The sequence below is a fragment of the Lucilia cuprina genome, chromosome 2, assembly GCF_022045245.1.
Source record: "Lucilia cuprina isolate Lc7/37 chromosome 2, ASM2204524v1, whole genome shotgun sequence".
Lineage (NCBI taxonomy): Eukaryota > Metazoa > Arthropoda > Insecta > Diptera > Calliphoridae > Lucilia > Lucilia cuprina.
In genome coordinates this window covers 63,549,723-63,561,733 of record NC_060950.1, presented here as the reverse complement: position 1 = coordinate 63,561,733, position 12,011 = coordinate 63,549,723, and the positions used below count along the sequence as shown (strand labels likewise).

At 30.5% G+C, this 12,011-nt stretch overlaps 1 protein-coding gene and 7 non-coding genes across 8 annotated transcripts in view; 3 read left to right on the top strand and 5 right to left on the bottom strand.

The window, feature by feature from the left end:
• LOC111685445 (serine/threonine-protein kinase Warts-like) overlaps positions 1–12,011 on the bottom strand; it is a 48,211-nt gene that overhangs the window by 28,344 nt on the left and 7,856 nt on the right. The window lies entirely within an intron of this gene.
• On the bottom strand, positions 2,684–2,756 carry Trnam-cau. The gene has a single exon. It is a non-coding gene; the product is annotated as a tRNA-Met (tRNA).
• Positions 3,036–3,108, bottom strand: Trnam-cau. Its single transcript has one exon. It is a non-coding gene; the product is annotated as a tRNA-Met (tRNA).
• Trnam-cau lies at positions 3,380–3,452 on the bottom strand. Its single transcript has one exon. It is a non-coding gene; the product is annotated as a tRNA-Met (tRNA).
• Positions 3,644–3,716, bottom strand: Trnam-cau. The gene has a single exon. It is a non-coding gene; the product is annotated as a tRNA-Met (tRNA).
• Positions 4,470–4,542, top strand: Trnam-cau. Its single transcript has one exon. It is a non-coding gene; the product is annotated as a tRNA-Met (tRNA).
• Trnam-cau lies at positions 5,072–5,144 on the top strand. Its single transcript has one exon. It is a non-coding gene; the product is annotated as a tRNA-Met (tRNA).
• Trnam-cau lies at positions 5,411–5,483 on the top strand. The gene has a single exon. It is a non-coding gene; the product is annotated as a tRNA-Met (tRNA).

Here is a 12,011-nt window from a genome sequence, read left to right as displayed (position 1 = left end):
TAGTTCTGTTGTAGTTCTGTTCAAGTTCTAGTTCTGTTCTAGTTCTGTTCTAGTTCTGTTCTAGTTCTGTTCTAGTTCTGTTCTAGTTCTGTTCTAGTTCTGTTCTAGTTCTGTTCTAGTTCTGTTCTAGCTCTGTTTTAGTTCTGTTATGTTCTAGTTCTGTTCTGCTCTAGTTCTGTTGTAGTTCTGTTCAAGTTCTAGTTCTGTTCTAGTTCTGTTCTAGTTCTGTTCTGCTCTAGTTCTGTTGTAGTTCTGTTCAAGTTCTAGTTCTGTTCTAGTTCTGTTCTAGTTCTGTTCTAGTTCTGTTCTAGTTCTGTTCTAGTTCTGTTCTAGTTCTGTACTAGTTCTCTTCTACTTATATTCTTGTTCTAGTTCTGTTCTAGTTTTCACCTAGATCTGTTGTATTTTTTTTTCTAGTTATATTTTAATTTTCATTTAGATTTGTTCTAGTTCCGTTGTAGTTCTGTTCTAGGTTTGTTGTAGTTCTTCTCTAGTCCTGTTTTAATTCAATCTAGAACTCATTGCTATTGTTCTTAGCATAACTGTATTTATTTAAAATTTCCTTATTTAAGTTTCTTTTCGGGTTGTCTTTTCTTTGCTAAGACCTTTACCCACTGATTTTTTTCTGAAAACTTTTAATGGCTTATTTCCATATTTTCGCTTGCTTTCAGTGCAGTTAGTAAAAAAGAATATAAATAAGGAAATACCCATGAAAGTATTTAATATTAAAATTTAATTTATATACATATTTTATTTTTCAACATTTCATTGAAAATTAATGTGTAAAATAAAGTTGCTAAGAAAATAAAATAAAAATTAAATGAAATGAAATAAAATAAAAATAAATCAATGTTGATTTCTCAGCTCTTGTTTGTTGGCAATATTTTGTACTAAAGACTTTTGGTTTAAATTTTCATTTTATTCATTTAGTTCGTTCGTTTTATTTGTATTTTGTTGCTAACAAAATAATCTTTTATTATTACAAAAGCCATCAATATTCTTTGGTTACTCCTAGATGTCAGTTCAGTAATAAATGAAAGCAGACAGACAGACAGTCTGCTTGCTACACAAGCACTCTTCCACATGCTGTTGATGGTGATGATGATGGTCATCATTGGAAAGGTTGGTGTGTTCTGTTTTTGCGACATATTTGTTAAAAGTTTTAGCATAGTTTTTCTTTTTAAATCTATGGATTTTTTTCTTATTTTCTAGAGGGTATTAAAATGCAATATTCATTATTTACCTAGAGTTGGTTATAGGGAAACGAAGATAAATGTTACATATGAATATTTTCATAAAATACAAAATTCTCTGTTATATAATTCACTTTTTGTCCGTTGCTACAGTTATTGAATATGTACCAGTGCATACTTTGAGGGGCGAGATTATATAAGAATATTAATATTTTTATGAGAGATAAAACGAGGGTCGAATTCATAATTGCAGAAAAAACGACCCCGAATCTAATTAAATTCAACTAGAACAGCAAAATCAAACAGAACTAGAACAGACTAGAACAGAACTAGAACAGAAATAGAACAGAATAGAACAGAACTAGAACAGAACTAGAACAGAATTAGAACAGAACTAAAACAGAAATAGAACAGAACTAGAACAAAATTAGAACAGAACTAGAACAGAAATAGAACAGAACTAAAACAGAAATAGAACAGAACTAGAACAAAATTAGAACAGAACTAGAACAGAAATAGAACAGAACTAAAACAGAAATAGAACACAACTAGAATAGAACTAGAAAAGAACTAGAACAGAACTGGAACAGAATTAAAAAAGAACTAAAACAGAACTAGAATAGAACTAGAACAGAACAGGAACAGAACTAGAAAAGAACTAGAACACAACTAGAACAGAACTAGAACAGAACCAGAACAGAACTAGAACAGAACTAGAACAGAACTAGAACAGAACTAGAACAGAACTAGAACAGAACTAGAACAGAACTAGAACAGAACTAGAACAGAACTAGAACAGAACTAGAACAGAACTAGAACAGAACTAGAACAGAACTAGAACAGAACTAGAACGGAACTAGAACAGAACTAGAACAGAACTAGAACAGAACTAGAATAGAACTAGAACAGAACTAGAAGAGAACTAGAAGAGAACTAGAACAGAACTAAAACAGAACTAGAACAGAACTAGAACAGAACTAGAACAGAACTAGAACAGAACTAGAACAGAACTAGAACAGAACTAGAACAGAACTCGAACAGAACTAGAACAGAACTAGAACAGAACTCGAACAGAACTAGAACAGAACTAGAACAGAACTAGAACAGAACTAGAACAGAACTAGAACAGACCTAGAACAGAACTAGAACAGAACTAGAACAGAACTAGAACAGAACTAGAACAGAACTAGAACAGAACTAGAACAGAACTAGAACAGAACTAGAACAGAACTAGGACAGAACTGGAACAGAACTAGACCAGAACTAGAACAAAACTAGAACAAGTACAGAACGAGAACTGAACAAGAGATAACCTAGAGCTGTCCTAGAACTGAATAAGAATTAAACTAGAACTGAATTAGAACTAAACTGAAACTAAACTAGAAATGAACTTGAAACTGAACTAGGACTATAGTAGAACAGAATTTAAATTTAACTTGTAGTAGGGGTGATTTATTACTGATTTATCAAAGAGTATTTGAAAAAATTAATGCCCCGAGTGAGGCTCGAACTCACGACCTTAAGATTATGAGACTTACGCGCTGCCTACTGCGCCATCGAGGCTGTAAATGGCAGGATCTACGACAAATACAAAAATCTAAGTCTTGAATGCAAATTTTGTGATTAATTGATGTTCTTTAAGGTAATTTGTTAAATTTAAAATTTTTTTTATAACTTTCTTTGAATTCTTAACAAAATATTGAAAATTTATAAAGAGTATGATTGATTGAATAGTTTCAAATGTATCAAGATTTTCTATAGTAAGGTATTACAAAGGAGTAGGACAAAATTTCACCTAATTGCTGATGATGTCAATTACTTTAAACTCCTGCAAAAATTTAATGCCCCGAGTGAGGCTCGAACTCACGACCTTAAGATTATGAGACTTACGCGCTGCCTACTGCGCCATCGAGGCTATGAATGTCAGGCTTAAGGACAAATTGAATAATTTAAGTCTCGAATTTTAATTTTTTTAAGTATACTAAAGGTTTCATAATTTTCATTGATTTATATAAAAATGTTTTTTTTTTTGAAATCTCAACAAAATATCCTTGATATTTAGTACCTATTTAGTGCGTTTAAGGGTTAATGCAGTTAGGTTAATTTATTATATTAAAGATATGGGGGGACAGACAGGACACCAGCATTTTGTAGTATTTTTAATCTGTATGTGGACAAAAACCAAATGCCCCGAGTGAGGCTCGAACTCACGACCTTAAGATTATGAGACTTACGCGCTGCCTACTGCGCCATCGAGGCTATACAATTTTAAATTTAAGTAGAAATTTTGTTTTCCTTTTTCGAGAATTTAAAAAGAAAATAAAATATTTTTAGAATTTTTTTCCGTAATACCTGAGATTTTCCTTAATAGAAAAGCTTAATTATTACACTAATTAGAGAAATTGACTTAATTATTTATAGATTTTTATTTATTTTATATAAAAAACTAATGCCCCGAGTGAGGCTCGAACTCACGACCTTAAGATTATGAGACTTACGCGCTGCCTACTGCGCCATCGAGGCTATGCCAACGCAGCTGTCAAATTAAAAATGCGTGGCAGAGAGTTTCTAGTGTAAATGGCAAATGTTAAACAAAAATGGTTGTTATTTACATTTGACATTAACAGTGGATTTCGGTATGTATTCGTTAATGTTAAGAACATAATTGAGGTGTTTGTTTTGTTCACATTTTCTTTCTTCAGCTTCTTTATCAGTTGTGAAGAATTAAGATTATTTTTTATATAGACAACTACAACAATAATGATAAAAATAATATCAAGTACAAATAGAGAACGTAAGAGAGAGAGAGAGAGAGAATACTATTAATACTAAAGGCAAAAACAACATATACAGTTTGTTTACAATGAAAACTGCCTACGACAAGCTTTCGTTTACTCAATAATTTGGTAATTTTTTAAGTTTGACTTAAGAAATTGTTTATTTTTAATGGATTTTTATTAAAAAGTTAACAATTTACGCCTAAATATTTGAAAACTTATAAATTTATTAATGCACAATAGGACTAAAAAACAAAACTATCATTTATTAGATAATTTTATTACAAGAAATATCACAGTTAACAATAAATACAAATTTATCAAAGTTTCACCAAAATTTTGGCAATTTTATCCAAAAAATATCTTTTAATTGCCACAAATGATACCTTTAATAGGCGAACAGTATCCAGAAGAGTAAATACCCTTCATCAATTTAAATACTTTAGCTAGAATCTAGAATAATAAACAAAACTGCTTAATTAATGAAAAATTCTTAAGTGCCTCGATGGCGCAGTAGGCAGCGCGTAAGTCTCATAATCTTAAGGTCGTGAGTTCGAGCCTCACTCGGGGCATATAGATTTTTTTCTATATAATTCTTAACTTTAATAATTTAATAGCATATTTTTAGGAGATACAAATTTTAATCTCTAAAGTAGTACTAAGAATGTTTTAGAGCCAGGAAAACCGGTTTAATATCAAGCAGTTTGAAACATTTTGCAAAAGGCACTTAGATAAAAGGACCTATGGACAGGAACAAACAGATTAAAATAATTAGTTTAAAATGTTCCTTATAAGTTTATTTCCAATAAATTTTACTATTGAGTCAAAACTAGGACCTCTTAGCCTCGATGGCGCTGTAGGCAGTGCGTAAGTCTCATAATCTTAAGGTCGTGAGTTTGAGCCTCACTCGGGGCATAAGAATTTTTATAAACACAACTAAACTAAAGATCAAATATTAAATTAAATTGAATCAAAGGATATAAACTAAGTTTTTAATACAAAATTTTAAGCTCCTTTACTTGAAATCGATCTTTTTTTTTTTTGTAAAAATGTAATTATTTACTCAATATTTTATATTCATCCTTAATCCTATTATTCATAGCCTCGATGGCGCAGTAGGCAGCGCGTAAGTCTCATAATCTTAAGGTCGTGAGTTCGAGCCTCACTCGGGGCATTTGATTTTTACACACAAATCATATTAAATATTACAACAGAAATGCATTAAAGAGAAATTGCTTCCGCGCAGAAAACTTAAAAAAAAAAATGTTGCAAATTTCTTTGAATTCAATATTAGAAGGATTTTTCCCAAAACATTTATTTCCTTAAGGAATATTTTGCTAAAATATTTTTAAACATTTTAAAAATATTTTTATTTTTTTAATAAATTTGCATTCGAGACTTGTAATATTTTGAAAAGATCTTTAAACCCGGTTTCGTATAGCCTCGATGGCGCAGTAGGCAGCGCGTAAGTCTCATAATCTTAAGGTCGTGAGTTCGAGCCTCACTCGGGGCAGTAAATTTTTATTCCTGATATTTACATTTTAAATTTTCATTAAAGAAAATATCTAGATTATAGACTTAGCTATAGACAAAAATATAATCTAGTCCATTACTTAGTTTACATTCTAGTCTAGCCTAAGACTTAGTCTATGGTGTAGTCTATAAACAAATACAGTATATTATATGGATTGGTCTAGCTTAAAGTCAAGTTTATATTCAAGTCTACAGTTCAATCTATACTATTGTTTTGTCTATAATATAGTTTATAATCTAGTCTAGTATATAGTCTTGGTATATTCTAGTCTCTAGTTAAGGCTAAATTGCATACTCGTCTATAGTTTAGTCAATGGACAAATCTGTAGTCTATTATCAAGCTTATTATATTGTCTAGCCTAAAGTCATGCCTATATTCTAGCCTTTTGTTTAGTTTATAGTCTAGTCAATAGTCTAGACTTTAGTCAAGTCTGTAATCTAGTTTATAGTCTATAGTCGACTCTATAGACTATTCTATAGTCGAGTCTATAGTGTCTAGAGTCTAGTCTACAGTAAATTATATAGTCTAGTCTATAGTCTAACCTATAGTCAAGGCTATAGTCTTGTTTATATTCTAGTCTATAGTCCGGTCTATAATCTAGTTTATAGTCTAGTCTATGGCCAAGTAAGTAGTCTTGTCTATAGGTAAGTCTATAGTCACGTATATAGTCAAGTCTATAGTCAAGTCTATAATTAAGTCTATAGTCTAGTCTATAGTCAAGTCTATACTCTAGTGTATAGCCTAGTCTAGTCTATAGTCCGGTCTATAGTCTAGTCTATAGTCTAGTCTATAGTCTAGTCTATAGTCTAGTCTATAGTCTAGTCTATAGTCTAGTCTATAGTCTAGTCTATAGTCTAGTCTATAGTCTAGTCTATAGTCTAGTCTATAGTCTAGTCTATAGTCTAATTTATGGTCTAATCTATAGTCCGGTCTACAGTCTGGTCTATAGATCGGTTAATATTCTAGTCTATAGTCTACTCTGTAGTCTAGTCTATAGTCTAGTCTATGGTCTAGTCTATAGTCGATTAGATAGCTTATCTAGTCTTTAGTCCAGTCTATATTCTAATCTAATCTATGGTCTAATCTAGTCTTTAGTGTAGTCTAAAGTCTAATCTGTAGTCTAGTCTATATAAAGTCTAGTCTATAGTCTGGTCCATAGATTAGTCTAAAGTCTAGTCGGTAGTCTAGTCTAAATTCTAGTCTATAGTCTAGCCTATAGTCTAGTCTATAGTCTTGTTTATATACCAGTCTATAGTCTAGTCTATAGTCTAATCTATAGTCTAGTCTATAGTCTAATCTATAGTCTAGTCTATAGTCTAATCTATAGTCTAGTCTATAGTCTAATCTATAGTCTAGTCTGTAGACTAGTCTATAGTCTAGTCTGTAGTCTAGTCTGTAGTCTAGTCTATAGTCTAGTCTGTAGACTAGTCTATGGTCTAGTCTATAGTGTAATCTATAGTCTAGTCTATAGTCTAATCTATAGTCTAGTCTGTAGACTAGTCTATAGTCTAGTCTGTAGACTAGTCTATAGTCTAGTCTGTAGACTAGTCTATAGTCTAGTCTGTAGACTAGTCTATAGTCTAGTCTGTAGACTAGTCTATAGTCTAGTCTGTAGACTAGTCTATAGTCTAGTCTGTAGACTAGTCTGTAGTCTAGTCTGTAGACTAGTCTGTAGACTAGTCTATAGCCTAGTCTGTAGACTAGTCTATAGCCTAGTCTGTAGACTAGTCTATATAGTCTAGTCTATAGTCTAGTCTAGAGTCTAATCTATTGGTTAGTTTATAGACTATTCTTTAGAATTGTCTTTAATCTTGTTTATATTATAGTCTAATATCTAGTCTAAAATCTAGTCTATTTTCTATTCAAAGATGTAGTCTAGACTGTATACTATAGTCTAGTCCTTGGTATAGCTGGTAGTCTATAATGGGACTTAATCTTAAACGTTTTTCAGGAAAAGAATCATATAAAAAACTATAAAATTTGAATAGAACTCACCGTTTTCTTTAAACCTCATTAAGTCGTAAGAAATCTGGAAAAAATAAAAAAATAGTTTTAAAAAATATATGAAATAATAAGTTTAAAAATATTACTTAATTATTCTTAACTTTTTAAATTTGTGAAGCAAAATAAGCAAACCTGTGGGTATGGTCGGTCTACTTTTAGGCTTAAAGAGATTTGTACATTAAAGCCAAACACAGATGAATACTAATGAGCTTTAAAATACACAAAACATACATTGTGATATGGTTATGTATGTGTAATAAGGGCTTTGAAAGGTATTAAAATTAAATAGTTTAAATTGAAATGAAGGCTATAGATAATGAATGCTGATCAATAGTTAAGGCACTGCAATTAAAACAATATAAATAATATACTTTAGGGAGGCAGAGCAAGTACTTAAAACTCTAGAAAAAGTTCATTTTCAAATAAAGTATTTAACAATTTTACGCAATTAAATTATTTTTAAATTTTATATATAATTAAAAAATAACGTGCAAAAATTCATTCATTCAAATTCAAATTCTACCGAATAATAATAAATTCAAACTATTTTGATCTCCATGAACCTGTCGCTGTATAACTAATAAAAAAACAAAACAACAACATAAAAAAGATCCGACACTGTCACACTTCCGTGGTTTCAGCCACTAACAAAGTTAATGATTAATTTCAATACATATTCATTTATGAGCTCAATTTCTACGCCTAATATCGTATGCTGCTGCTGCTGGTGTCTATAAGTATCGAATAGAACGAACATTTATTTTATTTTCATTCAATTTTTTCATCATTCATAAATTTTTTTCATTATAGTTTTGCTCACACACACACACTTTACAATTTTCTATATTTTTTGTTTTAGTTCATTTTTTTGTATTTTTAAACGACTTAATTAGTTTTTGACTTTTTTGATTTCTCTCTTATATTAAATAATAATAAAAGTTTATTTTTTTCTACATTTTTTTAATTTAATTTCAATAGAATAAATTGTTGCATAAATGAATGGCAAACAGAAAAAATTGAAAGTGTTTTATGAAAAGAACATGAATTAAAAGTAAAAATTCTATAGAATTGTTGCTGAGACAAAATGTATTGGATGACACTATAATTGGAAGCTATAGAGGTTTCTCGAAAAATATGTTTTTTAAGATCTTTTATATAGAAATGAATACTCTTTTCTATAGTTAAATTTTACTTCAGTTCTTGTTCGGTTCTAACTTAGTAATACATCAAGCCTGTTCTAGTTCTGTTCTATTTCAGTTTTAGTTCAGTTCTAGTTTATTTCTAGATCAGTTCTATTTCCCTTCTAGTTCAGTTCTAGATCAGTTTTTGTTGAGTTATATTTCTGTTCTAGTTCTGTTCTAGTTCTGTTCTACTTCTGTTCTAGTTCTGTTCTAGTTCTGTTCTAGTTCTGTTCTAGCTCTGTTCTAGTTCTGTTCTTGTTCTGTTCTAGTTCTGTTCTAGTTCAGTTCTAGTTCAGTTCTAGTTCAGTTCTAGTTCTGTTCTAGTTCTGTTCTAGTTCTGTTCTAGTTCTGTTATAGTTCTGTTCTAGTTTTGTTCTAGTTCTGTTCTAGTTCTGTTCTAGTTCTGTTCTAGTTCTGTTCTATATCTGTTCTAGTTCTGTTCTAGTTCTGTTCTAGTTCTGTTCTAGTTCTGTTCTAGTTCTGTTCTAGTTCTGTTCTAGTTCTGTTCTAGTTCTGTTCTAGTTCTGTTCTAGTTCTGTTCTAGTTCTGTTCTAGTTCTGTTCTAGTTCTGTTCTAGTTCTGTTCTAGTTCTGTTCTAGTTCTGTTCTAGTTCTGTTCTAGTTCTGTTCTAGTTCTGTTCTAGTTCTGTTCTAGTTCTGTTCTAGTTCTGTTCTAGTTCTGTTCTAGTTCTATTCTAGTTCTGTTCTAGTTCTGTTCTAGTTCTGTTCTAGTTCTGTTCTAGTTCTGTTCTAGTTCTGTTATAGTTCTGTTATAGTTCAGTTCCAGTTCTGTTTTAGATCTGTTTTAGTTCCGTTCTATTTCTTACCCAGTTCTGATCTAGTTATTTTTTATTTATTTTCTATTTCTCTTCTAGTTCTGTTCTAGTTCTGTTTTAGTTCTGTTCTAGTTCTGTTCTAGTTCTGTTCCAATTCTGTTCTAGTTCTATTGTATAACCTAAAGTCTTCTCCGTAGTCTGATATATGATATATGGTCTAGTTTACTTCAGCTTTGTATTAGTTCCAGTTTACTTCTTAGTTCTGTTTAGTTTTATAAGCCCACTGTAAAGCGACACCAAATCTATTCATGATTTTTTTTTGTAAAAGTGGTGGCGTTAGTAGAATTAAGACAAAAAAAGAAACGGAAGAGTTTTTCAACATTTTGTTCAAGCTGCCAGGTTTATATGCACTTTTGAGCTGTTTAACTATAAATCATTTTTAAAGCTGATTTTAAGTTCAATGCAACAAAAAAGAAAAAAAAACAGATAATCGGCATAAAAAACTAAACTGTTACGACACAGACACTGGTTGCAAGGATTTTTGTACAAATAGTGGTAAAATATTACACAGTTATACACAAACACTTACTACTGTATGTAAGAATTTAAAAGTGTGTGTTTGTTTACAAATGTAATGGAATGTGAGAATGTGTAGTATATTTTTAGGATACCTTTATATGTAAATATAATTTTCAAATTTAAGGCGTGAAAGAAGGAGGTGTGTTTTAAAGAGAAAAATTGGAATTGGTGAGGAAAAATTGAGCGTGCGTGTGTATTTGTGCAAGTGTGTGTTTACATTTGTTGTCTGTTGGTTGGTATCTGTTCGAAATTTTAAACATTTCCTTGTAAATAAAAAGTGGTTTTTAGAATTCATTTGATTGTAAAGCGTGTGTAGTTATTTTTTTTTCGTTTTGGTTATATGCATGCAACTGTATGAATATGCATGCGTTCGCATTTATTTCTATGCATTTAATTTGTGTTTGCTTGAGTGTCTTTAATAAGTACAATGTTAGAGAAAATTTGCATGTTCAGGTTTGTTTTTTTAGTGGCTTTCAAACGAATTTCTGTATTTTATGGGAAAAATGGATTTAAAGGATATAAAAGATATAGAAATAAAATCATCTTTAAAAGCAAATTCTTTAAAAAAACTTGGTTTCACCCCTTCTTTGCTTGTTAGTCCCTACTTGACAACAATGTCTGTCTGTGTGTTACAAAACTATATATTTTATGGTCGCACAAGCCAATATTTTATTTTAAATAATATTATTTTCATATTTTAACGAACAAAATTACAATGACAATTTGCAACAAGAGATTTATTTTTTATTTATTTTTTTTTTTTGTAAACTGTTAAAAATGTATTAAAACTATGAAAAAGCATGAAAATTCAACTGAGTGGATAAGATAACATTTGAGCTTACAATATACTGGTTAAAAAAGAACAGAAAAAATTAAAGCATACTTATAGGATTAAGGTTGAATGAGAGTGAGGAAGAAATTTAAGTAAAATGTCAAAGAGAAAGCTTAAAGTAAAAGATTTTAACTAAATTGAAAAGGTACATAGCAATTTTTTAACGCTTAGACTACAACAACAAAAAAAGATTTAAAAAACCAAAATAATTACAGAAAATACTAAACCTTGAAAAGCTAACATTTTTTTAAAGAACATTTCAAATGACAAATCTGCAGAGGAAATATAATTGAGAACAGAACTATAACAAAACTAGAACTAAAACATAACTAGAAGAAGAAACAGAACAGAACTAGAACTAAAACAGAACTAGAAAAGAACTAGAACAGAACAATAACAGAACTAAAACAAAACTAGAACAGAAATAGAACAGAACTAGAGCGGAACTAGATGGGAATTAAAAGAAAACTAGAAGAAAACTAGATGAGAACTACAACAGAACTAGAACAAAACTAGAACAGAGCTAGAACGGAACTAGATCAGAACTAGAAAGGAATTTAAGGAAGAGAACTAGAACAGAACTATAACGGAACTAGAACAAAACTAAAACATAACTAGAACAGAACTAGAACAGAACTAGAACAGACTAGAACAGAACTAGAACAGAACTAGAACAGAATTAGTACAGAATTAGAACAGAACTAGAATATAACTAGAACTGAACTAGAATAAAAGTAGAACCGAACTAGTACAGAACCAGAACACAAATAGGACAGAACTAGAACGGAACTGGAAGATAAATAGAACAGAACGGGATGTGTACTAGAACAAAACTAAAACAGAACTAGAATAGAACTAGAACACAACTATAACAGAACTAGAACAGAACTAGAACAGAACTAGAACAGAACTAGAACAGAACTAGAACAGAACTAGAATAGAACTAGAAAAGAACTAGAAAAGAACTAGAACAGAACTAGAACAGAACTAGAACAGAACTAGAACTGAACTAGAACACAACTAAAACAGAACTAGAACTGAACTAGAACTGAACTAGAACTGAACTAGAACTGAACTAGAACTGAACTAAAACTGAACTAGAACTGAACTAGAACTGAACTACAACTGAACTACAA